We start from the raw sequence: 14,025 nt of genomic DNA, 5'->3' as shown, positions 1-14,025 counted from the left end.
GTACATCGTGCATTAAATATGAGCCATACAGAAGTTATTCACTTACCTGCTCCGTTGCTGGCGTCCTCGTCTCAATGGCTCCGTCTAAATTCGCTGGCAGCTTGCTTTTTTAGACGCGCTTGCGCAGTCCGGTCTTCTCCTTTCAGCACGAGCCGCTTCAGTGTGCTCCCCGCTACAGCTCTTCTGCGCATGCGCAGACGAGCTGTCACTGCTCGGGAGCGCGCTGGAGCGGCCATTCTGTACCATCCTCTGTTAGAGGAAGGTGCAGAGCCGCCCAGCTGTCCCGAGAAGCCGCCCAGCTGTCCCGCCGTCCTGCCGTCCTGGTAAGTGATGGGCCGGGGGGGCTGCCGCTGTGCCGGGGGGGGGCTGCCGCTGTGCCGGGGGGGGCTGCCGCTGTGATGGGGGGGCTGTCGCTGTGTCGGGGGGGCTGCCGCTGTGCCGGGGAAGGGGGCTGCTGCTGTGATGGGGGGGCTGTCGCTGTGCCGGGGGGGGGCTGCCGCTGTGATGGGGGGGCTGTCGTTGTGCCGGGGGGGCTGCCGCTGTGCCGGGGGGGGGCTGCGCCGCTTACCTGCTGCCTGGCGGTGGGTGACTGTGTGCCGTGGTCGGCCGCGTTCAATCCGGGGGTCCGGTCGGCGGCTGCGGGGCGTCTGGTTGTCAGGGAGACACAGCTGGTAGCGTCTCGGGAGCGTGCACGTCGGGCTACAGCAAGCGACGGGAAAAGAGCTGGCGGCCATCTTGGGAAAATTTTTATAAGTTGCTGAAACGCTGGAACTGTAAGTACAAACCAGCTAGAAAAGTCATTTACAGGGGGGCTTAGTAATGTATGCTTAATAAGGGGGACTGGGCAAAAAAATTCACTGCTTCCTCGAGACAACCCCTTTAATACTATTGTGTACTTAAAGGGGTATTCCAGATACTGGGCAAAATTTTCAAATTTTTCCTAACGTTTCCGCTTATTGTCATTATTCCAACTGTCATTATCTAACTAAATAGTGAAACTGAACTTCAGTACCATTTTTGGCCTCAGTCACACGGGTGCATCGGCACCCGTACACCGGCACCGATGCGCTTGTGTGACTGACAGTTAGAAGACGGCCGTATCTGAAGACGCCCGTCTCTCTCCAGCGCTGATCATAGAACATATGACCGGCAATGGAGCTGGTCACATGTTCTTCCTCCCGGCGCTGCAGAGAGACGGCCGTCTTCAGGTACGTCCGTCTGCTGGTGTCAGTCACACGGGTGCATTGGCGCCGATGTACGGGTGCCAATGCGCCCATGTGACTGAGGCCTAAGTGTGTAAAAACGACATTCCCCACAACACTCCATTGCAAGTTACTGACAAGACGCATTCATAACGATACAAACTGTCGTCATTACAGAATGTGAATGCACTGAGCGTGCCCGACCAGTAAACAACAGCGTATACTGGTACAACCACTGGATATCAATGGAGAAGTAAGGGTTGAACCACAGGTAGAAGAATAACCCTGCAACTTTGTAAGACATTATATTGTAAAAATTACATATTATGTCCTCATGCAGCGCAGAACTTTCACTTTGCAGTGACGGAATACCTCTTTAATACGAAATAATGCCAATGCTGGAAAACAGTATCAATAATGCTGTAAACACATCAGTCCTGTTGAACAGAAATATAAACCACATGATGTACAGTGATGGTGAACCTTTTAGAGACTGAGTGCCCAAATTGCAACCCAAAACCCACGTATTTATTGTGAAGTGCCAACACGTCAGGGGGTGGGGCTTATCACAACCTATGAGTTTACATCCGTCGTTCTAAAAAGGACAGGGCTGTTTCGAAATAGACCGGGTGCACATTTTGACTGCTTTTTGGATGCAGAAATGCTGTGTAATTTGCCACAAAAATTTCCGCTGAGGACATTTTGCAGCATTTCCGCCACATGTAAACATAGCCCAGTAGTAATAGTGTCCCCCAAAGTGGCTTCAGTAGTAAGAGTGGCCTCAGCAGTATTAGTGTCACCCTCAGTAGTAATAGTGACGTCCACAGTACCCCAGTAGTAATAGTGACCCCCACAGTGCCCCCAGTAGTAATAGTGACCCTCACAGTTTCACCAGTAGTTATAGTGACCCCCACAGCAGACTCAGTAGTAATAGTGACACCCACAGTAGCCCAAGTAGTAATAGTAACCCCCACAGCAGCCCCAGTAGTAATAGTGACCCCCACTGCAGCCCCAGTAGTAATTGTGTTCCCCACAGTGGCCTCAGCAGTAATAGTGTCCCCCACAATGGCCGAGTAGTTATAGTGACCTCCACAGTTGCACCAGTAGTTATAGTAACCCTTTCGGCGTCTCAGCATAATTAGTGACCGCCCCCACAGTAGCCTGAGTAGTAATAGTGACCCCCATTACACACCACCCACACAATTTGCAGTAGGTGGAGTTATGTACTGGATGATTTTAATTTGGATGTATTTATATTAGAGGTTTTGTTGTATGTGTAATCAGCTTGACAAAGACCCCTTTGGGGTTGAAACATTGCTGGAATGAACCATGGGCAATAAAGGTTTTTTACTTTTATAAATCATGCATGTTTCAATCCTGCCTTCTTTTGTGAATTGATTTGGACTGAAGTTGTGGACCCTGGATCTGGTCCCGTTGCAGGTGAGCATCCATGGAAATGAACTTTGGTAAGTGCTGCTGGCCTCTATCTTTTATATATGCCAGTAATAGTGATCCCCACAGTGGCCCCAGTAGTAATAGTGTTCCCCACAGCGGTCTCAGTAGTAATAGTGACCCCCACAACAGCCCCAGTAGTAATACTGACCCCCATAGTAGCCCCAGCAGTAATAGTGACTCCCACAGTGGCCCTAGTAGTAATAGTGACCCCCACAATGGTTTCGGCAGTAATAGCAACACCCACAGTGTTCTCAGTAGCAATAGTTACCCCCAAAGTGGCCTCAGCATTAATAGTGACCCCACAGTGGCCCCAGTAGTAATAGTGACCCATGCAGCAGCCCCAGTAGTAATAGTGACCCCCACAGTGGCTCCAGTAGTAATAGTGACCCCCACAGTAGCCCCAGTACTGATAGTGACCCCCCATAGCAGCCCCGGTAGTAATAGTGATCTCCATAGTGGCCCCAGTAGTAATGGGGACCCCCACAGTGGCCCTAGTAGTAATAGTGAGCCTCACAAGACCCCAGTAGTAATGGTGACCCTCACAGCAGCCCCAGTAGTAATAATGACCCCCATAGCGGCACCAGTGGTTTTGCTGTTACTACTGGGGCCGATATAGGGGACAGTATTACTAATAGTATCACCTATATGAGCCCCAGTAGTAATACCATCCCCTGAGATCCATATACTTACCTCCTCCTCCTCTGCTCAGCGCTGTTGCAGTATCCGAGGAGCAGGCAGGCCCTCAGCCTAGGAGACAGCGGGGTAGAGTTTGGGCCTTGTCACGGGGCTCTACCATCTCCCACGCTGATGGTACCAAGGGGAGTCGTCCAAGGAACCGGGGGCAGGCTATTAAATGCGGTAACCCAACTGTGGTTTACCTTCAGTCTCTGTCACAGGTGACACCACAGTTCCGTCCTCTGCGGTGAATGCAGCAGGTGTAATAAAGAGTTCACACACACAGTTGACTTTTCAAGGCTGAACCGTGAATGGTCGGTAAAGCCCGTTTACTTTTAGAACAAACTTTTAAAACCAGTCCAACAACAATTTATATCCACTGTCAGGTGCAGAAGGATTTGTGGTGTGACAGGGAGGAATCATGGGATAACAGACGAATCCACAGGCTAAGGTATCTGCAGGGTTCGGTTCCCGGCCATTCTCCTCCTCTTTCTCCAACTCTCTCTACCGATACACACTCAGCGTTGCACAGTGTGCTCTTGCATACTTGCAGTTCTCCTAGTATTTAGCATAGAGGCCTGGGTAGATGGGGCCCAAGACACACACATGGCATTCGCTCTGCTTCTTCTATCTTTTCTACACACAGACTGAAGGCGTCTGAGTGCAGGCAGGCTCTCCAACTTACACTCCAAGGAGAGACTGAAAAGACAGACTGATTGACTCTCATGCACCTTGCAACCACATATATATAACAAGGTCATGTGACATACAACAAGATACATTTTGCAGACATAACACAGACAGTAACCCATTCAGTGCTGCAGCTATGCAATACACATCAAATGCACTCACATAGAAGACACTGACAATGCATAAGCACAAGACATACATACATAATTCAGAAACGTCTAGAAACTTCTGCACGCTACACTGCAGACATCAGTATGTGCGTCTGGATGCCTCCTCTCTTCTGCTCTCGCAGAACCAAGGAGAAGATGTCAGGGAAGGAGGATCCCGGGTCCATACTGATGTCACAGTGTGCTGCTGCGATCAGTGCCGCTAGCAGCACCGCTGAGTGAATACTGGCCCGACGAGCTGCCGCACGCCGACCGGTATTCACTACCATGGTGAGCAGCCACCAACATGCGTGCCATAACTTTGCCACCACTGGATTAGCACTTCCCTTTCTATGATCTATCTCTCACCCAGTCTCTTAGGAAAGCTAGTTTCCATTTTACTTGTGCGATGTTCCTTTAAATAGCATAGTCCTTACTAACCCTACCTACTATAGCATACGTGCTGATCAACAAACTAAGTCCCTTTTTGGTGTGCATATCTATCTGTTGGAGGCCGGCCCCACGTACGGCTGCCTCAGGTTAGGAACACAGCTCCACTGCGTTATTCTTGTTGCTCCTGGTCACATTCTTGATGCCCCCACCAGTTCGGGTCTGTAGCACAGACTCTCTCCTTTTGGACATCTATGCTGCCTACTACTGTTGCTCTCATTGGCGCAGCTCAACTCAATCTCTCTCACATTTGGGGTTCCAGACTCCCGCTACCCTTTCCATTCACTTTTCAGCAGCAATTCTTCTACAAACTGTTGCACCCCTCCCTATGCTTTCAGCAGCACCTCCATTCATTATAGCAATCCTTGTGCTCTGCTTATGGCAAGCAAAAATTCCTTTTATATGGCGTTTGAGGTTCTGAGAACATTCACGGCCCAGGGGTGGGGCTTAATTTCTTCAGTGCTAACAAGCGCTGAAACTTTCTGACAGATCTGTCTGCATGAGAAAGGGAAAAAAGACAAAACCCAATAAACAGATGGCCACAAGCTAAACATCTATAGCTACTGGGGTAAGACCACCTAATCCCACATAATCAACTGCTGGCAGCCCACCAACACTTCATTCTCAACCCACCCCTGCAGTGCAGCACTCTTGCATCCAGTAATATGAATCCAGGTTCTCTCATGGTGATCACAGGGGTCATTTATCATGATGTAACTCTCCATAACCCTACAAGGCCACCAAGTCATCAATGTGGGTCAAAAAGCTTCCTGGACCTGTCTAAGTGCAACATGTCAATGTGGGATAATGATGTGAACTCCGCTCACAGAAGGTGCAGCTTGAGTCTTCTGGGGGACCTGTAAACTCTGTAGCTCCCTTCTACCATACGTTTGCCACTTTTGACATAAACAGATACGGGCGAAGGCAGAAGGGGGCATGGTTTATGTATGATATTAACTATGTTATTCTTGTGATTCCAACTAATAATTGTGTCCTCTTCAGTGTCCCCAAAAATAACAGTGCCCCAGTAATGACCCCCACTGCGGCCTCAGTAATAATAGTGACCCCAGTAGTAATAGTGTTACTCACAGTGGCCTATAGTGATCCTATAGTGGCCCCAGTAATAATAGTGACCTGGATAGTGGCCCCAGTAGTAAATGTGATCCAGTTAGTGGACCCAGCAGCAATAATGATGCCCACAGTGGCCCCAGTAGTAATAGTGACTCCCACAGTGGCCCTAATAGTAATAGTGACCCCCTACAGTAGTCCTAATAGTAATAGTGGCCCCAGTAGTAACAATGCCCCCATAGTGGATCCAGTAGTAATAGTGTCACCTACATTGGACCCAGTGGTAATAGGGACCTCATAGTGTCCCCAGTAGTAATAGTGACTCCATTAGTGGACCCGGCAGTAATAGTGACCACCACAATGGCCCCAGTCATAATAATGACCCATACAGTGGCCCCAGTAGTAATATTGATCCCATTACTGGAACCTGCTGCAGTAGTGACCCTCACAGTGACCTCAGTAGTAATAGTGACCTCACAGTTGCCTCAGTAGTAACAGTGACTCCCATAGTGGCCCAATACTAATAGTGACCCCATGGTGGTCCCAGTAGTAACAGTGAGCTTGTTAGTGAACCCAGCAGTAATAATGATTCCACAATGGCCCCAGTAGTAATAGTAATCCCAAACAAAGTGACCTCAGTAGTAATAGTGTCAACCACAGTGGGCCCAATGGTAATAGTGACCTCATAGTGTCCCCAATAGTAATAGTGTCCCCTATAGTGGACCCAGTAGTAATAGTGTCACCCAGAGGCGTAACTTTAAGCTTCTGGGCCCCAATACAAGATCTCTGACAGGATGCCAAACTATAATGCTTTATTCATAGCACTAGGCTCTCTATATGTAGAAGAGAGGCCTTATGGGACCCCTAATGCTTCTGGGGCCGGGTGCAACCGCATCCCCTATAGTTATACCTCTGATGTCATACACAGTGGGCTCAGTGGTAATAGTCACCCCATAGTGGCCTCAGTAGCAATACTGACCCTCGTTAGTAGACTCAGCAGTAATAGTGACCGCAGTAGTAATAGTGACCCCATAGTGACCCCAGTAGTAATAGTGACTCCCCACAGTAGACCCCAGTAGTAATAGTGACCCCCCACAGTAGACCCAGTAGTAATACTGACCCCTTCAGTGGCCCCATTAGTAATACTGATCCCCACTGTAGCCTGCCGTTTGATACAGTCTCTTCCCCCCCACACACACTGTAAACTGGAGCCAGATACAACCTGCTGCTCTACATGGTGTTCTCCACCCCCCCCCCCCCCTTCCATCCCTTCACGGTGCAGTATGTGCAGACCTCAGGGTATTAGCTGCTCCATAGTGGATAGCAGAGCGATGTTGTCAGTGGCAGCCGGTTGTGTATGATTGTGTGAGTCCTCCTGCTTCCTACCGAGTACAATGAGAGGGTAATCACCCAGTCTAAATAGTTTTTTTACCGGCAATTAACATTGCTGGTAAAAAATAAATACTGGCACTGGTCTCTGGATCTAATTACAGGCCGGCCTGAAGGGTTACCGGCTGGGTGGCAGCCCGTCCATGCCCCAGTTATAGTCCTGCTGTCATCCAATGTGACTGTGTTCCCTTATAGCTAAAGTCTTACCAGTGAGTATAGTTATATTAGACTCCAACACCCCTAGTGTGGCTTCATATGGGTGTATGAGCAATCACTTGTCTAATTGTGCTGCGTATTTGCGCATTTTTGCACGTACCAATCTGTTTTTTACTGTACTTTTTAAACATGTATCCACAGGTCCAGCCATTGAAATGGTCAATTAGTGTAATTCCATGTGTTGTTTTTTCAATGCGCAGGAAAATAGGACATACTGTGTATTTTTAGTGCGATGCAATTGCGCACACAAAATACACGCTTGTGAACAAACCCACTGAAGTGAATGAGCTCTGTTCACTACTTATTGTTTGCACAAATCTGGTTGTGTGGATCTGACTTTAGGATGCTTTCACACGGAATGATTTTTGTTCAAAAAATTGCTTGATTTTTGCTCTGCTAACAAAACCAGACTGAGCGCCCCTTTAATTCGAACTTCTCATTCCTGCCTCCAAGACTTCTCCAGAGCAGCATCGGTCCTCTGGAACGCACTACCAAAGGCTACCCGAGCAATCCAGGACTCGCAGAACTTCAGGCGTGCTCTAAAAACGCAACTCTTTAGGGAGGCATACCGCATACCCTAAACCGACTCCTCTGTACGCCGACTGATAACATGCTCCCTGACCTACTGACTGCAATCCCTGCTAGCCATCATAAACCGCTCCTGCAGTCATACCGATTCTGCCGTCACACTGCTAAATGTCTGACCATTGTTTATGTGTATAGCATCCCTCACTCCACCCCGCCATACCGTGCACATCTCCAGCCCTTTACCTTCTGTATCACCCCATTACTTGTAGCATGTAAGCTCGTTGGAGCAGGACCCGCACCCCTATTGTTTCCATCAACTGATTACTATGTAACCGTGGTTCTGTTATATTTGTACTTTTGTCTCTCTGTATTCCCCCTGTCTATGTAAGCGCTGCGGAATACGTTGGTGCTATACAAATAAGATTATTATTATTATTTATTATCTGTTCTCATTCCATTGTACATCGAATGTGAATGACTGAACGATTTGCGACCGAACCATTTATCTGCCTGTATGAACAGTCTGTACGAGAGAACAAGCGAGCCTGGGATTTTTGCTTGTGCAAATGATAAATTGCTCAATATAAAAGCACCCTTAGCCCTTATGGTTTCAGCTGCATCTTTAACACCTTAAGGACCAGGACAATTTTGGTCTTGGGGAACCAGAAATTCTTTTCACTGTTATTTCTTTGCATTTCACACTAACATTTTTGGCTTTCCGTCTATCTGTTCTCTTGTGGGAGCAGCAAAACTGAAAGAAAACGTTAGTTTTCCTGCCCATAGAAAAGCAGTGACCCTCGGTTTCAATCTGTTTTCCAATTTATCATCTACATTTCATTTTTTTTACAGTGGAACAAAAATGCAGACTGCTGGGCTTTCATGTCCAGTTCAAAAAACAGAACAAAAACGGATATTTCTTTTTACATTGTAGTCAACAGGAGAAAATAAGTAACAGAAAGCATCTGTTTTCATCCATTTTTCCCTCCTGTTTTTGTATCATGTTTTATTTCTGAGCCTGCGCAGATGGCGAGAGACGATGAGGACCGAGAATAAAACAGATCCCTTCAAAATGCTAAAAGATGAAAGTGAAAAAAAAAGTGCAAAGAATGTTTTCTGTTTATTTCCGTTTTAACTTCAATTTTGTATATTTCCGTTTATTTTTTTTTAAACAGGATCCACTGAAAAAACGCTGGTGTGAAGACTGTCGTCTTTTTTAAAATATTTTTTTCTTTTTTAAGAAACTTTTTACAGATTTTTTTTTATTTCCGAGTAGAACATTAATCTGACATCTCTTATGCCACCCACAACGTGCTGACAACCCCTATTATTTTTGTCATTTAACTCCTTAAGGACCAGCCACCTTTTTAATTTTTTCATCCACACTTTTTAAAAGACATAACATTTTATTTTTCCATCAACATCGCTGTATTAAGATTTGTTTTTTGTTTGCAGGATAAGTTGTGTTTCATAATCCTTTTTCATATAATGTATAAAAAACTTTCAAAGTTCTTAAAGGGATTGTAAAACAACTGACTTATCACCTATACATAGGATAGGTGAGAAAAGTCTGATTGGTAAGAGTCTCATTGCTAAGAACCCCACTGATCCTGAGAATGGTGACCAGGTGTCCTCCCTCCTCCTCCTTTCATGCCTGCCTCCCCCACAAAGAAGAGGAGATTGAATAGAGTGGTGGTCGCGCATGCACGGTGCCAGTCCATTCATTTTCCGTGTCACTGCCGGAGATAGCAGAGCGCTTATACTCAGCTATTTCCATCAGCGCTACTGAAATGAATGGAGAATGATTAGATTACTTAGAAATGACTCATTTAATACACGAGGATCAGTCCGGCTTTATGCCAAGAAAATCAACTGCTATTAATTTAAGGAGGTTATACCTGAATCTTCAGGCGGATCATGGAGTTTGTGGGAGCAGGGCTGTTGCTTCACTCAACGCTGCCAAATCTTTTGAAAGTGTTGAGCGGCATTATTTGCCTCTGTGATCAGCACCCTGTGATCATACAATGGGGCCGATGGGGTAATGGTGAGGACCTTCAACGGCAGGGTGTCATCTGTTTAATACAGCCAGGATCCAGGTATGGAGTGCACTCAGCTCCCAAGCCTCCTATATACCCCATCCACCTATGATGTGTACAAATATCACAGGTCACAAAGAAGTTAAGGTTCTGTTCACATTTGCGTCGAAGGCTCCACTGCAGATGTTGCACATGCAGAGCTATTTTACCATCAAAATGGCGGGCACCCAACAGATCCTATTGTGAATCAGTGGGGTCTTGGTCAAGCATCTGTGGTGTTTGCCATTCAGCGGTTCCAGCTGAGCATTACCTCTTCCATTAGGGATGAAGGCTACAATATGGATGTGAGCAGAGTCTTAGATCTATAGATGTAGCACACACCACCTTGCTACATCGCAGATTATGTCACTAGCCAATTATCAGCCCGTCATGTGATAAAATTAAAGTGACAATGGAGGAAAGAAACAATGCAACTGTTGATGAAAGGGAACCAAGTCAGATGACAAGTTTTCTAGAAATGGCTTGGATGAAATTCCACTACAGGAATATTTGTGAAATGTCATTAGATGTGATGCAGCTTCCAAGTATCTCCAAATCTAATTAGTTTCTGAGTCACAGAGCTAAATTGCAGTGAAGAAATATTAATTTCTAAATGTGGCTCGAGTAGCGGTGAACACCTCAACATACTGAAGTGCTAAGCTCACGGAGGAGTGGCAAGAGCCAATTTCGAAGCAAGCCGTACTTGCCAACTCTTTCAAAATACGTAGTAGAGCTGAGCCCGCCGTGTTATAAGAACTGTCTTACACTATCTCCAATGTGTATATATAATTATTTGGGGGGAGATGGGGTAAAAATATGTCTTGGAGCTTGTGCCCTAATCTTTAAAGACTCTAGCACTACTCCGGGTAGCTAGTGCTAAATAGATAGATGACTGAAACCCAGCTATGAACAAGCAACCTTGGTGTCCATATGACATTCAGGGGTGGCACCCTGTTGCATAATATAAGAACGGTCTCTCTGCCCAGCACTTGATCAACCAAGTAACAATCCTTGTTTCCTCAGCAGTTGTGTCCTTGTTATTGCCTCAAGGGCCCCTTCTCCTGTCATGCCCCCATCCCGTAGTGTCCCTGATCAGGTATATAACCCCTTGTAGTGTTATATAATAAAGAGGTTGGGACCTATGAAAAGGGACATTGTCTGTGCCCCACAATTTTGTGTAGTGCCCTTGCTTCTCCTTGAAGTCAAGTACTCAAAGTTGATAAGTATGTTCTTCACAAACTCTTCACAAAAGTTCAGCCTACATTGACATTTTTAGCCATTTCCCCAAATCCACAACTGTTATGTAATGGTGGATCCAAAGAAGATGAAGAGAGGGTGGTCCTATCCCTCTAGGAGTTACCAAAGGTAACATCATGCCTGAGGACTGAGTAATTTAAGTGAAAATGGTCTTGTGATAGATCATAGATACATATGAATAGACCCCATCAGTGAAGTCTATGATCTTGTACCATCTTTTAGGTACTCAAGGATTTCTCAAAATCAAGACCTCATTCTAAGCTGTTATTGATTTCTGTGCTGCAACCAAGTATTCTAAGTTGCCCCATCATTCAGTGGTGATTGGAGATCACAACCTTCATTTATATGACTTTCTCCCATAGGTTGAACATGTCCTTGGCTGAGAATGGGTTGCTCAACTGGGATTTTGCATTGCTTCCATGTACTGGTCACAGCCATATTATAGTCCAAATCTCATTTAGCCCGATTACAGATTTCTAATTCCCTCATAGGCCGCCTCCCTAGGAGCTTAGCTAATCCTCTGTAATGCAGTGGGGAAGTTCTTCCTACATGAGATAGCTGTACAGTACAGTAAAGACTAGAAATCCCTGGAACACGTTCTGTGCAGATAGTTTAAAAGCAAAGAATACTGAGAGATTTCAGCTCTGAGACCTGCAGATTTGTGAATGCAGCCCTAAAGTATAACACAGGCTGTAATTGTGCATCAGTTCAAGATAATGCAACATATTATGTTTTAACAAAGTTACTCAAAATTAATTATATGTGTAAAGTGTAAAATGAGATCGTAATCAACACTTTGTCTGCAGTAAAATCCCATAATTAAAGATGTAAAAAAAGGTGACATTGACTTTTTTTTATTTGTAAGCAACTTTGCAGTTCAGTTTGTAAATCACCAAAATCTGTCTTGCCGGCACATGTCGGCCATAAAAGCAGAACTGGTAGCTCGGCTACTCCTTCATACGCCGCCCTTATGTAACATGTTTCTTCATTTCTATAAAAAGGAAAAGACTTTGAAGTTCTCGTAAACGACAAGTGTTGGCCTCAAGACATCCAAAGTAATTCATTGAACTTGGCGTTCAGTTCAATGACTGAGATTTTTATAATAGGACATTTATTCTTGAAATTTCCTTCTTCTCAATGCCTGGAGGCAGCACAACAGCCCTTCTAAAAGTTTTTTTTTTGCTGCCTCTGTATGGCTATGTTATTTATGCATGTGACAGGAAGTGTGGATCATTTTGGGGGACGTCCTTCTTTTGATATGTTCATCTTGTCTGTCTGTGCATGGTTTCTTATCACCCTGGAAATAGTGTTCTGCAGAAGACATGGAGAAACAATGGAAAAACATTTATGGTCAATATTGAACGAGGACAATATTTTGGAGTACAGACATTTGGTTCGATCGACTCTCCAGAGGGTATAAGTTCAACAACACAGTAAAGGTCAATCATGGTAGATAAAAGTTCACAAAACCTGCCAATTTTGAAGGACATGGCCAACCATCTCACAAAGGGGTGAAACAAGGGGATTCTCAATGTGCTGATAAGAGACTTGGGAGACTTGGTTTTCCTGTTTTGGTGGCCAATGATCTGACAATGGCCTCTCAAAAGTCCCCTGACAACAGTTATGGGGAAAAATAAGGATCAGGCGTGTTGGATTTCAATCTGCCCAATTCATTGCTTCTACAAGAAATTAGGAAATGGCTTATTCTGTTCTAGCCATTGAAATAAACACACAGATTTAGCAGAGCGCCATAGTTATGGTGGAGTCATTAGTCTGTTACTGCATGTATATGCCCGGGTGTAATCCACTGGGATTTCCTACTATACTAGAGGTAAATATGGGGTGGAGAGCTGTAACTAAATCATCTTTCAATACCATATAATTTACAGTGACTCAATCAGTATTATGACATGCAGTTAATATCTACATTTCCTTAAGCATTATCAGGTAACTCACCCAACAACATTCAGGTTTTTGTGACTACGCAGCTGCTAGACATCTCTCTTTCCACTTATCTGAGGGAAAGCCAATGAGATGGGAAGGTGAAAATCAAAGCCATCCAATCGTTGGTAAACAGAAAACATTGCTGTATGTCTGAAGGCCCTAAAGAGCAGTGTTACTTATTGTAATTGGCCAAGCAATAAAATCTTGCAAATTTCTGCAAAATCACATCAGGTCCCCCCAAGCTGATTTTTAGCAAAAATTGCAAAAAAATCAAATTCCCCAAAAACTTAGTGTAGGTGTCTGTTCTTTGAATGGATGTGGCTCGGTTCTTAGCACTGTTACCTTTTGAGGTCATATTTCATCACAGACAACCTCTACATGGGCTTTGAAAAACTCCATCCAGGTATTTCCCTTGGTCAAATTCGAACCAAGCGTCCAGCACTGCAAGACAACAGTGCTAACAAATGAGCCACCACACTTGTTCTTTCATTTCCAGAGGAGAAGAAGAAATAGAAAGAAAACACAAAGACAACAAAAACTCCATACATATGTTGCTCTTTGTCAGATTTGAGCCTAGAACTCCAATGTTGCAAGACAACAGTACTAACAACTGAGCCACCACACTTCTTCCTTCTGCTGTTTCCCTTCTCCAGAGTAGGAGATGATGGAGAAAAAAAGGAAAATTAAACACAAAGAACATACAAAGTCCATGCATATGTTTTCCATAGTCAGTCATGAAACTAGAATTCCAGCACTAGCTCGAGGCAATAGCGCTAGCCACTGAGCCCCCAAGTTTGTACATTCTTACTTCTCCTAGCTCTTCCTTCTCTAGAGGAGTAGAAGAAGTAAAAGAATCATTCGTATTCATCTCATGATTCTCTTCCACCTTTCCTTCTTCTCCTATTTTTCATTCCTTGTTTTCTTCTTCTCTTC

Source organism: Eleutherodactylus coqui, chromosome 10, assembly GCF_035609145.1.
Source record: "Eleutherodactylus coqui strain aEleCoq1 chromosome 10, aEleCoq1.hap1, whole genome shotgun sequence".
Classification (NCBI taxonomy): Eukaryota; Metazoa; Chordata; class Amphibia; order Anura; family Eleutherodactylidae; genus Eleutherodactylus; species Eleutherodactylus coqui.
Note: the sequence above shows the minus strand (reverse complement) of the source record.